The 16302-nt window shown below is 48.0% G+C and overlaps 3 non-coding genes across 3 annotated transcripts; 2 read left to right on the plus strand and 1 right to left on the minus strand.

The window, feature by feature from the left end:
- Positions 1-2780: 2780 nt before the first annotated feature.
- trnae-cuc (transfer RNA glutamic acid (anticodon CUC)) lies at positions 2781-2852 on the plus strand. The gene has a single exon. It is a non-coding gene; the product is annotated as a tRNA-Glu (tRNA).
- A 1591-nt stretch (positions 2853-4443) lies between these two features.
- trnas-uga (transfer RNA serine (anticodon UGA)) lies at positions 4444-4525 on the minus strand. The gene has a single exon. It is a non-coding gene; the product is annotated as a tRNA-Ser (tRNA).
- Positions 4526-9477: 4952 nt separating this feature from the next.
- Positions 9478-9550, plus strand: trnav-uac (transfer RNA valine (anticodon UAC)). Its single transcript has one exon. It is a non-coding gene; the product is annotated as a tRNA-Val (tRNA).
- The last annotated feature ends 6752 nt before the right edge of the window (positions 9551-16302 follow it).

Genomic DNA, 16302 nt, shown 5'->3' on the forward strand with positions numbered 1-16302 from the left:
ATCCACATGGCCGGTGTGGAATCCTTGTCTCCCTCTAAAATCATTAATAAACGAAATATACAAAACTACACATACTAAAAACGCAGCGAAGGCAAAGCAAATATCTGAATTCACACTTGTCTTCCTTCAAAACCATCGCAGACAGTCGGAAAATACAAAATAAACAATTTCCAAAGCTTCCATCTCCTCATGCTGTAACCATCCATTAACTCAGTCTCCATGCTTCAGTGTGTGCAAGGACAGAGGGATCGAACAGTATTACCGACTTTCTAGATTGGTCGGTGCTGTGAGACACTAAGGTTCTAACCCAGATATACAGTCAGACAGCCATAAGGAACCACTGCACAGAAACAGGGTCTTCAGTAAGTTCGGGCCTTGAGGAATTATTTAAACTGTCTACTCCCATCGACCTCACCCGGACCGTAGCCATCCATATCCCTCTCATCCGTGTATTTCTCCAAACATCTCTTAAACGTTGACATCGGAATCTCAATTACCACTTGCGTTGGCAGCACTGTCCACATTCTGTCGACCCTCTGAGTGAATAAGATTCGCCTCATGTTCCCCTTAAACATTTCACATTTCACCCTTCACCCATGATCTCCAGTTGTATTTTCGCCCAACATCAGTGGAGAAAGCCCGCTTGCATTTACACTGTCTATACGCCTCTTAATGATGTATACCTCTATCAAATCTCCCCACAGTCTTCTTCCCGCTCGGGAATACAGTGCTGACATATGTAATCTTTCCTTTTTAATTCAAAACATTCAGTCCCGGCAATAGTCGTGTAATTTTTTTCTTCATTTTTTTCAATCTTATTTGCATCTTTCCTGCAGGTAGTTGAGCTCAACAGCTCACAATGTTCCATTTCGGGCCCCAACAAAGCCGTAAACCGTAACAACGTAACATCCCAACTCCTGTACTCCATTCTTTGGTCCGGGAAGGCCAATGTGCGAAAAGCTTTACCATGTCTACCTTCGCCGTAACTTTCATTGAATTATGGACCTGTATTCCCAGATTCGTTTGTTCTATCGTACTCCTCAGTGCCCTATTTCTCATTGTGTCGTACCAGCCAGGGTCCAGGACTGTGTGTGTTAAATCCGATCTGACAATTTTCAACCCGTTTTTCCCGCTTTATGCTCCGGTACTCTTCCCCCGCTGTCCACTACACCTGTAATGCTGTTAACATCGGCAAATTTGCTGATCCATTTAACGACATTATTATCCAGATAGGGATATGGATGACAAGGAACAAGGGGCACAGCAACGATCCCTGGGATACTCCACTCATTACAGGTCCTCAGTTAGAAAGACAATCATCCATTACCACACTCTAGCTTCCCCAACGTATCCAATGGCGAATCCAATTTACTTCCTCATTGTGAAAGCCAAGCGACTGATCCTTCCCGAGCATCCTCCCACACGGAGCCTTGCAAATTCCTTGCCGAAGTTCCTGTAGACGGCATCCACAGCTTTGCCTTCAATACCGTTCCAGATTACTACCTGTAAAGCTCTGTGAGATTGGTTAGACATGATCTACTGCGCACTGGTCCATATTGTCTATCGCTAATATTCCTGTTCCTGATCGGAGGCTGGTGAAAGAATTTCGATGGGGAGAGAGATCGGAGTCAGGTGTTTGGTGTCGGGAGAATGCAGGAGGGGGATAGAATGGAGAGAGATGAAGTGCCGAGTGATGCATTTTGTAGGCTCCAGTAAGAGCGGGATGTCTGCATTATTGATGAGGCTTTAGGAATGTTGAGATTTGTTTATAAATCCAAAGATTCACGATGGCACGCTGGGAAAGGGGTCGGTTCGGAAGACTTCAAGCCAGACTAAATCAACGGGCGATGAAGCATCCCCTGCCCGGCATCTTCTTAGCCAAAGGCCAATTACTTGAAAACAAGATGCATTACGTCAGCGCAACATTGCAGTTTCGGAGGGAAATGAGGGGCTGCTGTCTTCTCTGTTTCATGTAGTGTGGAACGGCTGTGTTGTTTCATGACTAACTCTTCATGCTGTCCGTACATAGCGGTCTTGCCGCACTCTTATTCCCCTAAACACAACATCCAATGATTGAGTTCTGTCGGTGCTGCTTACCGAGAGGTTCTCCTCATTGATCCGGACGGGACTTCACATACCGCCAGAGCAGATGTTAAGCAAGCAAACCATGTACTGAGTGCCGCGACCAGCAAACAAGGAACTGCCTACCCTGAGGACTTTCAAATAATTGCGGGGGTTTCTATCAGGCTTGTTTAAAGAAATCTAAGCTAATTTGTCACCAGCACATCATCCTCAGTACCAGGGGCTCCCGCACACTCAACCACGGTTAGAGCACGATCAAAAAGCCCAGCATTCCATCCCCAGACCATATTTCGTGCATTCTGAACGTCTGGGTTTCTTTCTCCTACCTCCACCCAGGCGGAGGGTAAGGAACAAGACACCAGATGTATCGGCAACAATGCCACGGGAATCGGAGGGCAGAGTACTGAATTGCTTCGAGGCGACAGACAGAAACAAAAACGAACCAGGGCTCATAAGAGATTCTGAATGTTACCATCTTTATAAAGACACTGGAGAACGAGTGTTTCCCACTGATTCATTCAGAGTCCAGAGTGTTTCTTAAACTGAAGCATTGGGTGAGCACGCGGTCTGCAAAGTGCTGAGCAGTAGATTCGTGACAATATTTATCACATTTATTAATTATTATTCATCTTTAGGTTTTGTTTCATATTTTGCTGGTTTTGTAGTAGTCTACTGTTGTAGTCAGAACTTTATCAGCCTCCCTGGTGGTCTAGTGGTTAGGATTCGGCGCTCTCACCGCCGCGGCCCGGTTTCGATTCCCGGTCAGGGAATTAAGATATTGCCTGCTTATTTAATTTGCTTATTTTAATTTATTTTGTGTATTCATTGCTTCCACAAGAACCCAATTCCTGTCTATGCTTACCTGCATCCGCCTGATTCAGCACCATAAAACCACAAAATATACGAGCAGAACATGGCATTGAGAAAAATATCGCAGGTGCAGTCTCAATAAAACTGGTCTTACAGACAATAACTTGCAATCGATACAATGTAGATTTGATCTTCTTCACTCCTCACTGCACCTCAATCCACTCAGAGACGCTGTCTCTCTGTAGAAGCGGGTGACCATACATTTCCCATATTGGACTCTGGTCCTGCTCACTCAGTTTGCCGACATCACCTTGACTCATCTGCCCGGGGTCATCACTGCTCAAATCTCAGTGAGTGTTGTCAGGTCCAGTCGGGTTTATTGCCGTGTGTACAGGGACGGTGAAGGACAGGTACAGTGAAACACTTGCAGCATCATTGCAGGCTCGAAAAGACAGACAGTACGCAACGCATAAATTGTACAATTCTGCATCATTAACAAAAGAAGGATATCAATCTTGTGCCAGTTTCAGGCTTGGAAATGATTCCTCAGGCAAACTGATGCCATATATTGCGAACTATTATATCCACGGGAGAGCATCCAGGCCCAAGAAAGGGCTGTATATTCCTTTTCTTTAAACAGACAGACAACAGAAAGAAGGGAAGTGTCTAGTCCTTTTCAGCCAGCCCTGGCATTCAATAAGATCAGGCTGGCCCAGACTTTTTCTCAATCCTCCCTCCCCCCCCCCCCCATACAGCAGCTGCCCGTCAAAAGTCGGCCGGTCACCTCCACCAAATCTTCTACCGTCTCCCCAGGTGAGAGGCGATAAACTTCTGTCGCCCGCCTTTATTTCGACGCCCTGACCGCGCCCCCAGCTTCGATCAGAAGCATATTGATATTAATGTTATATAATGGGACATTGTACTGAGTTTTGGATTTTGGGAGGCAGAAGCAGTCAGAGTCTGTGTGAGGGAACAACTCTTGGGTGAAACCCTTTCCGCAACTGGATAACACGTTGGATTGACATCTGCATACACGAATGGGACCTGGGTAGGTTGCACGTCATTTGACGAGATTTGTTGATATCGGACAATTACACCGCTCAGTGACAATTGGCGAGGGTGATTTTGACGGAAGGTCAGCGAACCGATTTGTTTATGGCAATAGGCGGCTTCGCTCGCTGGACAAAAGAGCAATGGGGAGTCTGTACAATGAGGGATATGAAACCGGCGAAAGCTTTTCACTTTCAGAGACCGTGCTGCCCACTTCAGTGAAAGGATGAAGTCCACTTCTTTACACTGACGCTGAAATATCCGTTCTCTGCATTTGATTCTTTTAGTTTTACAAGTCGGTAAAGCTGCAAACTACAAAGCGTTTAAGCTGCCCAGAGGGGGATTGATCAGAGTCGTAATAGAAATGAAAGTTGCACAATGAGCGTAAAAATCTATAAATCTGCCGGCTGGTACGTAGTTGTCAACTGAACACAGACAGCAGCAAGGGTGTTAAATTTTTGTTGGCAGTGAGGCTTCTATTCCCTGGCGCTGCAGTTTGAGCGCTGCAAACAGGATTCGAACCTGCGCGGAAAATCCCCATTGGATTTCAAGTCCAACGCCTTAACCACTCGGCCATCGCAGCTCCATCAACGTTCATTGCACCCACCGTAGTACTACAACTGAAGTAATGGTTGTACTTGATTTATTTTCGGTAACGGAAAAGGTGATTCATTATTCCAATACAAATAGTATAATTCGACAGCTTTGGAATTTGTTCCAACACAGTTACGTCAGAACGTGAATGTGGAGCGATAACACTGCCGTCAGTATCGTAAATGAAGGAGATTTCCATTGTTGGGGATAAAGGTCGGGATCAGAATCAGGTTTATAATGACGGACATATGTCAACAGTACATTGTTGCTTATATATTCTACTCCTCCTGAACCGAATTTTAAAATTGTATTTGACTTCCTTTACCGCTGACTAAGCCTGGAAGTAAACATTTAGGGAATATTGCACAAGGTTCTTTGCACCTCTGATTTCTGAAAACCTTCTCCATTTAGAGACTTTTTTATCCTTTCGTCCAAGGTGCATCACCGTACCGCACGATGATCTATTTGACAAATCTCCTCCCTTTCTCCTCAACTGTCTTTGATCTTCAAACTGCATGGAATCTTTTGAGTTATCTATCACGTTCAAGTCAGGCTACCTTTCCTTTATTGTCCTTTCTTCAGCCTAACTTCCTTCTTTCAGAGTGGAGTGACAGTCATAATTCTCCAGTCATCAGCATCTATTCTCGAATATCAAGTCAAGTCACTTTTATTTTCATTTCGACCATAACTGCTGGTACAGTACATAGTGAAAATGAGACTACTTTTTGAGGACCATGGTGTTACATAACACAGTACAAAAAAACTAGAAAGTAGAGACGCTGCTGGGCTTTCTTTGCTATGGAGCTGTTGTATGTAAATAATGATACGTGAAGGAGTGCCTACAGAAACTCTCCAGTTACCACTTTCAGGACCATGGGGTGTAGTCTAACTGGTCCCGATGACATCTAACTTCTGTCCTTTCAGCTTCACGGGCACCTTCTCCAGGTGATAACATCCACTCTCACTGATGCCCTCTGACACGTGTTTCTCGCTGCCTGCCATTATGCTGGAGTCTTCCACAGAGCAGCCTGGCGCAAAATATCCATTTAGTTCGTCCCTTTTCTTTTCGCCCCATTACTGCTTCTTCCGCGTCATTTTCCAGCTTTCTGATACCCATTCTCGCATCCCTTTTAATATTCATATGTCTGAACAGCGGTATTTTCTCCAGTATTGGCCATTTTTGAAAGCGTCCCAAACCTCCGGCTTCCCTCTAATGCTTGCTACATTATAAACCCTCACTTTTGGCTTTATGCTGTCTTTACTTTCTGGTATCAGCCATGGTTGCCTCATCCGCCCTTTCCAATATTTATTCTTATTTAGGATGCACCTTTCCAATTAACCCGTAAAACACCAACCATTGTGGATTTTCTCTCAGCCATGCTAGTGCCCCTTTCCAATCCACCTGGCCCGCTCCAGACTTGGGTCGCCGTTCTTTTCTGCCAGTAACAGGGTCGAGGACTATTATCGTCCCTGTTTTTATTTCTGCGAGTGACGGGTTCGAAGACAGTTATGGTCCCTGAGTTCTTTATTCTGCGAGTGTGTCTGATCATAAGGCCCTGGGGCACAATCAGACCGCCAAGCGATTGAAATCCCGCCGGGCCCGTTGGCCATTGTTTTTTGGACGTTTCAAGTTTACCCTCATGTACCTTCCAGGATCCAAGGACGGGAAGTCGGTCGCGCTTTCCCGCCAGCATGACTCCACGGATATCACCTCCATTCCCGAGACGATCCTCCCACCATCCTGAGTGTGGCCACCCTCACTTGGGAGATCGAGGCTAAGGTAAAGGAAGCCCAGCGGGACGAATCGGCCCCTGGCAAAGGACCCGGCGATCGCCCGTACGTGCCCGTCTCCGTCAGGTCTCAGGTTCTCCAATGCGGGCACACATCCCGGTTCACCTGCCACCCCGGGAGTGATCGGACCCTGGTAACGGACCCGGCGATCGCCTGTACGTGCCTGTCTCCGTCAGGTCTCAGGTTCTCCAATGGGGGCACACATCCCGGTTCACCTGCCACCCCGGGAGTGATCGGACCCTGGTAACGGACCCGGCGATCGCCTGTACGTGCCGGTCTCCGTCAGGTCTCAGGTTCTCCAATGGGGTCACACACCCCGGTTCACCTGCCACCCCGGGAGTGATCCGACCCTGGTAATGGACCAGGCGATCGCCCGTACGTGCCGGTCTCCGTCAGGTCTCAGGTTCTCCAGTGGGGGCAGACATCCCGGTTCACCTGGCACCCCGGGAGTGATCCGACCCTGGTAACGGACCCGGCGATCGCCCGTACGTGCCTGTCTCCGTCAGGTCTCAGGTTCTCCAATGCGGGCACACATCCCGGTTCACCTGCCACCCCGGGAGTGATCGGACCCTGGTAACGGACCCGGCGATCGCCTGTACGTGACGGTCTCCATCGGGCCTCAGGTTCTCCAATGCGGGCACACATCCCGGTTCACCTGCCACCCCGGGAGTGATCGGACCCTGGTAACGGACCCGGCGATCGCCCGTACGTGCCTGTCTCCGTCAGGTCTCAGGTTCTCCAATGCGGGCACACATCCCGGTTCACCTGCCACCCCGGGAGTGATCGGACCCTGGTAACGGACCCGGCGATCGCCCGTACGTGCCGGTCTCCGTCAGGTCTCAGGTTCTCCAGTGGGGGCAGACATCCCGGTTCACCTGGCACCCCGGGAGTGATCCGACCCTGGTAACGGACCCGGCGATCGCCCGTACGTGCCGGTCTCCGTCAGGTCTCAGGTTCTCCAGTGGGGGCAGACATCCCGGTTCACCTGGCACCCCGGGAGTGATCCGACCCTGGTAACGGACCCGGCGATCGCCCGTACGTGCCTGTCTCCGTCAGGTCTCAGGTTCTCCAATGCGGGCACACATCCCGGTTCACCTGCCACCCCGGGAGTGATCGGACCCTGGTAACGGACCCGGCGATCGCCTGTACGTGACGGTCTCCATCGGGCCTCAGGTTCTCCAATGCGGGCACACATCCCGGTTCACCTGCCACCCCGGGAGTGATCGGACCCTGGTAACGGACCCGGCGATCGCCTGTACGTGCCGGTCTCCGTCAGGTCTCAGGTTCTCCAATGGGGTCACACACCCCGGTTCACCTGCCACCCCGGGAGTGATCGGACCCTGGTAACGGATCCGGCGATCGCCTGTACGTGCCGGTCTCCGTCAGGTCTCAGGTTCTCCAATGCGGGCACACATCCCGGTTCACCTGACACCCCGGGAGTGATCGGACCCTGGCTCTCCTGAGGAAGCACTTTTGGGGGCCGTCCACGGAGGGGAACACCCGTTCTTATGTCTCGGCTCATTCCATCTGTGCCCAAGGAAAGTTCTCTCATCGACCACCTGCGGGTCTTCTTCGTCCTCTAACTGTACCTGGTGTCCCTGCTCACACATCGCCCCAGACCTCGTCACTGGTCTACCCCTTCCCGCGGAACCACCAGTGTCCACACCGTGGTAGACCGATTTTCTAAGGCGGTGTACATTATGGCCCTCCCTAAACTCACTTCCCCTCAAGAAACCGCAGGTCTTCTCATCCGCCAGGTCTTCCGCCTCCATGGAATCCCCGCGATCTAGATCCCCAGTTCGTCTCACAGGTATGGAGAGCCTTCTGTCAGGCCTCAGGTACATCAGCCAGCCTGTCATCCGGCTTTCACCCCCAGTCGAACGGGCAGACGGAACGGGTCAACCAAGACCTGGAGCGACCACCTCCCGTGGGTTGAGTACGCCCCCAACTCTCTGGTGAACTCTGCCATTGTGCGCTCTCCGTTCGAGTACTCCCTTGGGTACCAAGCCCCGATGTTCCCCGCGCAAGAAGGAGAGATTGCGGTGCCGTCGGTTCTGGACCATATTGATCGGTGCCGTAAGTTTTGGGAGGAAGCTCGCGCGGCCCTACTCAGATCAACAAATCGAAATAAGAAAACAGCCGACCGACACCGCACTCCGGCACCGGAGGTACCAACCTGGGCAGATGTTGTGGCTTTCCTCCAAGGACATCCTGCTCAAAAACGAACATAGGTAACTCGCCCCCCGCTTCCTGGGACCATCCAAGGTTGACAGGATTATCAATCCCACAGCGGTCCGCCTACTATTGCCAAGGTCCATGCGCATCCACCCAACTTTTCAAATGTCTCAGATAAAGCCAGTTTCCGTCAGCCCCTTGTGTCCCCCACCTGGGACTCACCCACCTGCCCGTATCATCGACATACATCCGGCATACATCGTCCGAAGACTACTGGATGTACGCCGTAGGGGCAGGTGTCTCCAATACCTAGTGGACTGGGAAGGGTCCAGAAGAGCTTTCCCGGGTCCCCCGCTCCTTCAGCTTAGACCGTTCCCTCATCCAGGACTTTCATCGGAACAATTCACACAGGCCTGGAGGATCGCACGGAGCCTCCCATTGTGTGGCGGGGGATTACTGCCATGATCCCTTCTAGTTCCTGGTTATCTTCCTCCGGAATTGGGCCTCAATCACGTCGTTTATTTCCCATTCAATCCCATTTTCCACTAAATACAAACACCTGCTTTTCATCAGCAAATGCAGTGTAAATATCCTGTGACCACAACTAGGAGCTGCCAGTTCGCTGGTCGACTCGTGTACGAGTAATCTCGTGCCATGGTTCTTAGGACGATCAGTTACAAATCCAGCATCTTTCCTGAATTCTCTACGAAAACCAGTACTCCAGGTAATGACTCCCTTGGCACCCATTCCACGCCCGTGTTCAGCACTTGGGTTCGTTCCACTGCCACATCCCTGTAACACTCTACCTATACCCATACTCCAGGGAATAAGTTCCTAAACTAATAATACGTGTTACTGAGAACGGAAAGTAACAGTGGGCAATGTTTTGTACTTATTGCTGTACTTCAGAGCAGGGCGGGGACGGGATGCCTCGGGTCATTGCTCAAGAGCGCAAAGCATTGAGCGCTTTGCACGGTTTCTGTGGTGTAGTGGTTATCACGTTCGCTTTACACGCGAAGGGTCCCCAGTTCAATCCTGGGCAGAAACATTGTTTGGGTTTCAGTGCTTCAAATGAACTTGAGACTCAACTTTTCAGTTTGTGTTCAAGTTTACTGTCATGTGCATCCAGGTGTAAAAATAATGAACATTCTCTTTTCTTGCAGTAGCGCATTGTATTTCAAACCTGGCAAAGGTAAATTAAAGCAAGAAGAATTAATAGAAATTATATTTAATTGACAGGAGACCATAAAGGGATTTAAACCTAAGGAGGTTCGTGGATAACGTACACTGCGTAACGGGAGAATCAGCCTTCAACCCTATTGTCATGTATTGTCGCATGAGGATGCATTGTGGTTTCAACGAAGCTCACACCTCAAATGTTCACATCCAGAGCAACATCAGAAATAACCTTGTACTGAAAAATTTCAAACCTACTTTAAAATAGCAAATCGCTTTCGTTTTCCACACCCCTGTATTCCATTCCTTCCTCGTCTCACCATACAGACTCTCCGTTCAAATTCTCCACCACAGTATTCTGGGTTCCACCTTTTCAGTCTGCTTCTCCCCATCTCTCTCTATTTCTTTCTCTCACATGCATTCAATCTCTCTGCTTCTCTTTGTTTTCTCTGTCGCGAGCAGCACCACAGCAACCACACGTCAGACGCGCAAATATTTGTGCTCAGTACAGTTACAACTGTGGAAACAGTTGGTAACATCAACACCTAAAACTTTCCAGACTGGAATCTGTGATCTTCCGGTGATATTGCAGCGCAGACAGAAGTCAAATCTCTTACCATTGGTATCGCTCATTCCATTCCTGTTAAAGGTCCAAGGAGGAAGAATTGATCACAACTCTGACATCGTAGTTCTGCGGGAATGTCGAAAAGTATGGTAAAAATCTTCCTATATAATGACGGTAATGTAGAACAGGAAAACTGGGCACTTTTTAGTTTTGAGACGAGGTGATGGTGGGAGATCTCATATCGGTACAGAGTTGGGATCACGGTCCATTTCAATATATTGAAGTGGTTGTGATTCCATGTAAAATTAAAACGTGGGCAAAATATCCCGCGCCTGCATAAGGGTCAGTAACTGGCCGTGGAGGTTCATCCGTAACGTCAACGTCAGAAATAAATACTTATCTCGGAATACGCTCCGCCCCTGATTCAACGCGCAGCCCGTGTAGAGTTACTCCGAAATAACTCCCGATCTTTCTCCAGTTACTCTCTTAACTTTATCACCTTATTACAGTCTTACGGCCGGACGTTCTGATCAAACCAGCCACAATTATATTGTTTAGCATTTCGGCAACGTAATTACCAGTGATGCTTTACTCCGGGATCCCCACGGTGGAAGTGAAATGTTTGAAATATATGCCACTGAAAAGTGATCAGTATCCTGGGGTATCAGTGGAGTCCAGTTGGAAAATAACACCTCGCCTTTGGACGTTACGGAACAGATGGGTAGTATATTGACAGTCACACACAAGATGCTTGTGGAACACAGCAGGCCAGGGAGCATCTATAGGGAGAGGCACTGTCGATGTTTCGGGCAGAGACCCTTCGTCAGGACTGACTGAAAGGAAAGATACTGAGATTTGAAAGTAGTGGGGGGAGGGGGAAATGCGAAATGATAGGAGAAGACCGAAAGGGCTGGGATGAAGCTAAGAGCTGGAAAGGTGATTAGCAAAAGTGATACAGTGCTGAAGAAGGGAAAGGATCAAGGGACGGGAGGCCTCATGAGTAAGAAAGTGGGGGGGGGGGAGTGGGAGCACCAGAGGCAGATGGAAAACAGGCAGAGTGATGGGCAGAGAGAGAAAAAAAAACAACAACAGCTAAATATGTCAGGGATGGGGTAAGAAGGGGAGGAGTGGCATTAACAGAAGTTAGAGAAGTCAATGTTCGTACCATCTGGTTGGAGGCCACCGAACCGGTATATAACGTGTTGTTCCTCCAACCTGAGTGTGGATTCATCTTGACAGCAGAGCAGGCCACGGATAGACATATCAGAATGGGAATGGGACGTGGAATTAAAATGTGTGGCCACTGGGAGAACCTGCTTTCGCTGAACACCTACCCTCGGTCCGCCAGAAAAAGCGGACCCGTACCGCGGTGAAGATTGAAGGAAAAGGAGAATGGATTTATGCAACGAGGTGCAAACGGCACCAGGAGTTGGAAGACAAGAAAGCTTGAAGCTGACTAGTCAGATGTTTTTATGGGGACTGATAATGCGGGGAGTCAGTGTGGCCTTGTCCGGAAATACATCTTTGTTTTTATGTCACACTTATGCCAGTCATTGTGGTGAAGAGTGTTGGGTGTGTGTAAAAATACAAGAAAGCATGAAGCTGACAAGCCAGATGTTTTTATGGGTGTGTGTTCAGATACATCCGCATGTCGCCCACTGAATGTCCCGGGAAGGGGTCCCCATGAGCGGAAACGAAATGCTCTCTGTGCAACGTGTGAACCTATTTACCACATCCTGTTCCAGCTTTAGAACGAGAGATTGGCAGTGATGACAGTGAAGGGGATTGTGGATGTACCTGTTTTAGTTGATGGTACCTCCTTACCCCGACGGAGGGAAAAGGGATGTCCTCCTTCGAGTTAGTAAATGCACAGAAAACTGTAAATGGGATTTGTCATTGTAATACGGCGGGGGAAATGGAACATTTTTGGGTAATAGTTCTTGTACCGAACGGAGGATGGGTCCTGCTCGGCACACTCCTAATGGGACTTACTGGGGATGTGGGGAAAGAGCTTATCCTTGGCACCCAGGGCCGTCAGGCGGAAGTGGGAATGTGTCCGCAGGAAATTGGACGGGCTGCTGTAATCTGGTCTATATACTGCCCTCCATGCATCCTATGGAAGATATATCGCAAAATCCTTTTTTGAAGGCGAAGTAAGCGAGGGATAAGTGTAAGTGAAAGGCTTTGGTTGATAGCATTTCCCTCATATGGTGTGGCCCGAAATTCGCGAGTAATTATTAATATGGCAACCGTTGTAGAGAAATTGGCCGATGCCCCTCACTGACCTGCAGACGCAACTGAAAGACCTAACAACAGAGGTAGTTGCCCTTAGAATGGTAGCCCTGCAAAATAGAAATGCCCTGGACTTGGCCTGAGCCGAAAAAGGCGGGACAAACGCCGCGGTAGGGCAGGAATGTTGTACTTTTATTCCCGATGCCTCAGAAAACATAACTGACCTCAGTCAACACATCAGGGGAAAGATTAAGGAGATTAGGAAGATCGGGAAACAGTTTAATTATTTTGTTTCAGAAACGAAATGGTGGGAAATAATAGAGGGATGGTTTTCTGACTGGGCAAGCTGGATTACCCATGGTATAGTTATAGTGGTAATAATATGTGTTTTAGGGTGCTGTGTATTTGGAGCATTGTGATTGTATTGTGACCAGTTAATGAAAAGAGCCCATGATACACCAGATGATGAGGGAAATGCGCATTAAGCGAAATACCCTTTCCGGAGGGATCTGAGCCACCTGTGAGGAAGACGAGGAAATACCTCATGAGGAGTGTTGATCTGAAAGCATCAACAACGAGGGAATTGTGGAAGAATTTAAGACTCTTTGGATATGTAGGGGTTAACCTAATCGCTTTTGAATGCTCTTAAAATGTATCTAAATTTCTTGCAGGTCTTGGAATTCACTGAAGTCATTCCAAGAAAGATGCTGCGGCCCCGCATCTACGTAAAGCTCTCGTTTGTTGCAATCAAGTTCTGAGATCAAAATCACGTTGTTTACCCCTAAGTTCAAAGTCAAGCAATGTTCCTGTTAAGTGCTTTTGGTCACGTACTCTGTGTCTATATAATGAAGCGGGTCTGCCAGACAAACAAAGTCCCCAAGCACGGCTCTTCGGTAAAGAGACTCTCCGTGATATCGCGTATAAATAAATTACTTTAGTCTGAAACGTTTCTCTGAGTCGGCCTGGTTTGTTCTGTCCGCTGCTGCAGGGGTTTATCCGTAGCAAACTACATGTCGTATATGCACTTTATGTCAACTTTCATAACTACAGCATATTCTACCTGTTAATATTGTATTATTGCGTTAATATTATTTTACGTGCTGTACGTGATATATGTTCTGTGATTTGCACCTTGGTCCCTGTTTCGTTTAGCTGCATACATGCGTACAGAACAATACGAGTATATCTGAACTTCAGCTTTATATTGAACTTGAGTGTTGAACAATTTCGATAATTCACTCTGACGCGATCTTTAGACCATAAGACCATCAGCATAATTAGGCCCTTCAGCCCATCGTGTCTGCTTCGCCATTTCATCGTGGCTGACCCCGGATCCCACACAACTCTATAAACCTGCCTTCTCACCACATCCTTCGATGCCCTGTTCACATTAGGAAACGATGAACTTCCTCCTTAAATACACCCACGGACTTGGCTTCCACCTCAGTCTGTGGCAGAGCTCTCACAGACGCGCTACTCCCTAGTTAAAGAAAATCCCATTTGCTTCTGTTCCAAAAGGTGATCCATCAATTTTGAGGATATGTCCTCGTCTGGGTGCCCCCACTATAGGAAACATCCCCTCCACATCCACCCTATCTCGTCCTTTCAAAATTCGTTAGGTTTCAGTGAGATCCCCGTGTATGCTTCTAAATTCCAGTGAATACAGACCCAAACTGCCGAACGCTCTGCATATGCCAACCCAGTCCTTCCAGGGATCATTCTCGTGAATGTTCTCTTGACTCTCTCCAATAACAACGGATCCTTTCTGAGATCTGGGGCTCATAGCTGATGACGTCACTCTGTGCGGCCTGACAACTGACTCATAAAGGCTCAGCATTATCTCCTTGCTTTTTTATCATGTTCCACCTGAAGTAAATGCTGGCATTGCATTTCCCTTCTTTACCACAAACTCAGCCTGTAGCTTAACCTTCTGCAAGTCTTGCATGGGGACTTCTACGTTCATCTGCATCCTGAAGTTTGAATTTTTATCCATTTTGATAACAGTCCACACTATTGTTCCTTTTACAAAAATGATTACCATTCTTTTCTCCACACTGTATTCCAGCAGCCACATTTTTGCCCACTCTTGCAATTTGTCTAAATTCTGCTGTAATCGCATTGCTTCCCTGGCAGTACCTACTCCTCCTGCTATCATTGTATCATCTGAAAATCTTGCCACAAAGCCATCAATTCCATTATCCAAATCATTGACAGAAGTTGGAAAAGTAGCGTTTCCAATACTGACCTCTGAGGAACACCACTAATCACTGGCAGCCAGCCACTGCTGCCTCCTGTCCGTCAGCCAGTCCACAATGCATGCTGGTATCTTCCCTGTAACGCCGATACTTCCTGAAATTTGATGTCTTCGCAGTTGCAACAGACTTTGAATCTATTGGAATGATGAAGCACATTGAGGGTGGCTGATGCTCAAATTGGCGATCGTGCTGATTTACACGATGTGTTTGTAGAGAATTGCTTAATGTAAATAACCCCGCCAGTGAGATGGACCTGACATTTGACTTACCTCAGCTCCGAAGGCAGACAGAATATCATACATCATCGACCTAATTCCGATGTACTCCGACATACACGTGTGTACATTGATGACCTGTCGAAATTATCTCACGAACAGTGGCCGATCTGCCTGGTTGCTGGCGTACTCTCGTTTCGTATTACATACCCGCCAGCGCACATACACTCTGTGGTTCATCACCACACTGCGCGAATTTATCTAATTTACAAAATGTACTTCTCAGGAGTGGGGATCACTGATAGTGTTCAATGTGCATCACCGCTCAAACTTGTAGTCTGACTCCTTCTGAGGCGCCGACATCGCTCCGCTCAAGCACATTAATCCCCGGTCCCTGCACTGAGCCGGTAACTTTGTATATAATAATGTATGAGATCATAACAAAAAAACAGCATTCAGTGTCTCACTACCTCCAACAGTGCATGATGTAGGAAGTTCCTTATCACCCATATACTTTGTAGATGAAAGGTGTAAGACAATCTTCCACATGGCTTTTTAAACTCTGAATATCGTAGCGAATACTCGGGTCATACTAATCTCTGCCAACGGAAGCAAAATCGCCCTGGCAACCTCTTGTATTTCATTGGTAATGTCGATTGCCCAATGAAGGTGCAGCTTTGTAATCTCTCCGGCGGAGTCTGAGAAGTTTCATGGGAATAAGCGGCTTCGGTCCCCACACCGAAGTAATGTGGAGGCACAGGCGGCTCTAAACGCTTAAATATCAGCATTTTCAGTGCTGTTGGAGGTGATTTATATCTGCTTGTTTGGAGTAACCATATCATATATAACAGTGACTCTCCACCAGCTATAACAGAATATATCATCAGTGACGTTAGAGTCGCGTCACTACCCCATTGCCGGGATGCTGCATCAATTGTTTGGTTTCAATGACGTCACATTCAGGAAGGAATCACAGCCTGTAAGGTTAGACAGAGACTAACGGGTTGATATTAGACTGGACCCATGATGGGAAAAGTTATTGAAGAATTATTATGTGAAAAGTAAAGTGAAGCGCAGCATCAGTAATGTTATAGTCAGTGGGAATCAGCAGAACGCTGTGTAACAAGTGCAGTTACGAAACGGAGCGGGACCTATTCATTGAGTTACTGTGGGACAACGAAAGGACCCTCCTGGAACGATGCTCTCCGCGGGCTAGGGGAGCGCTGACATCACTCCCTCGGGGGGGGGGGGGTGCTCTGTTGTGGAATGTGAATGAAGGAGCTTCATGATCCAGCTGCTCAGTCCATCAGCTGGGGAACAGGAGCGGAACATCAACCCTTGTTTTTTCATCGGCTGT

The sequence above is a fragment of the Hypanus sabinus genome, unplaced genomic scaffold (genome assembly GCF_030144855.1).
Source record: "Hypanus sabinus isolate sHypSab1 unplaced genomic scaffold, sHypSab1.hap1 scaffold_367, whole genome shotgun sequence".
Classification (NCBI taxonomy): domain Eukaryota; kingdom Metazoa; phylum Chordata; class Chondrichthyes; order Myliobatiformes; family Dasyatidae; genus Hypanus; species Hypanus sabinus.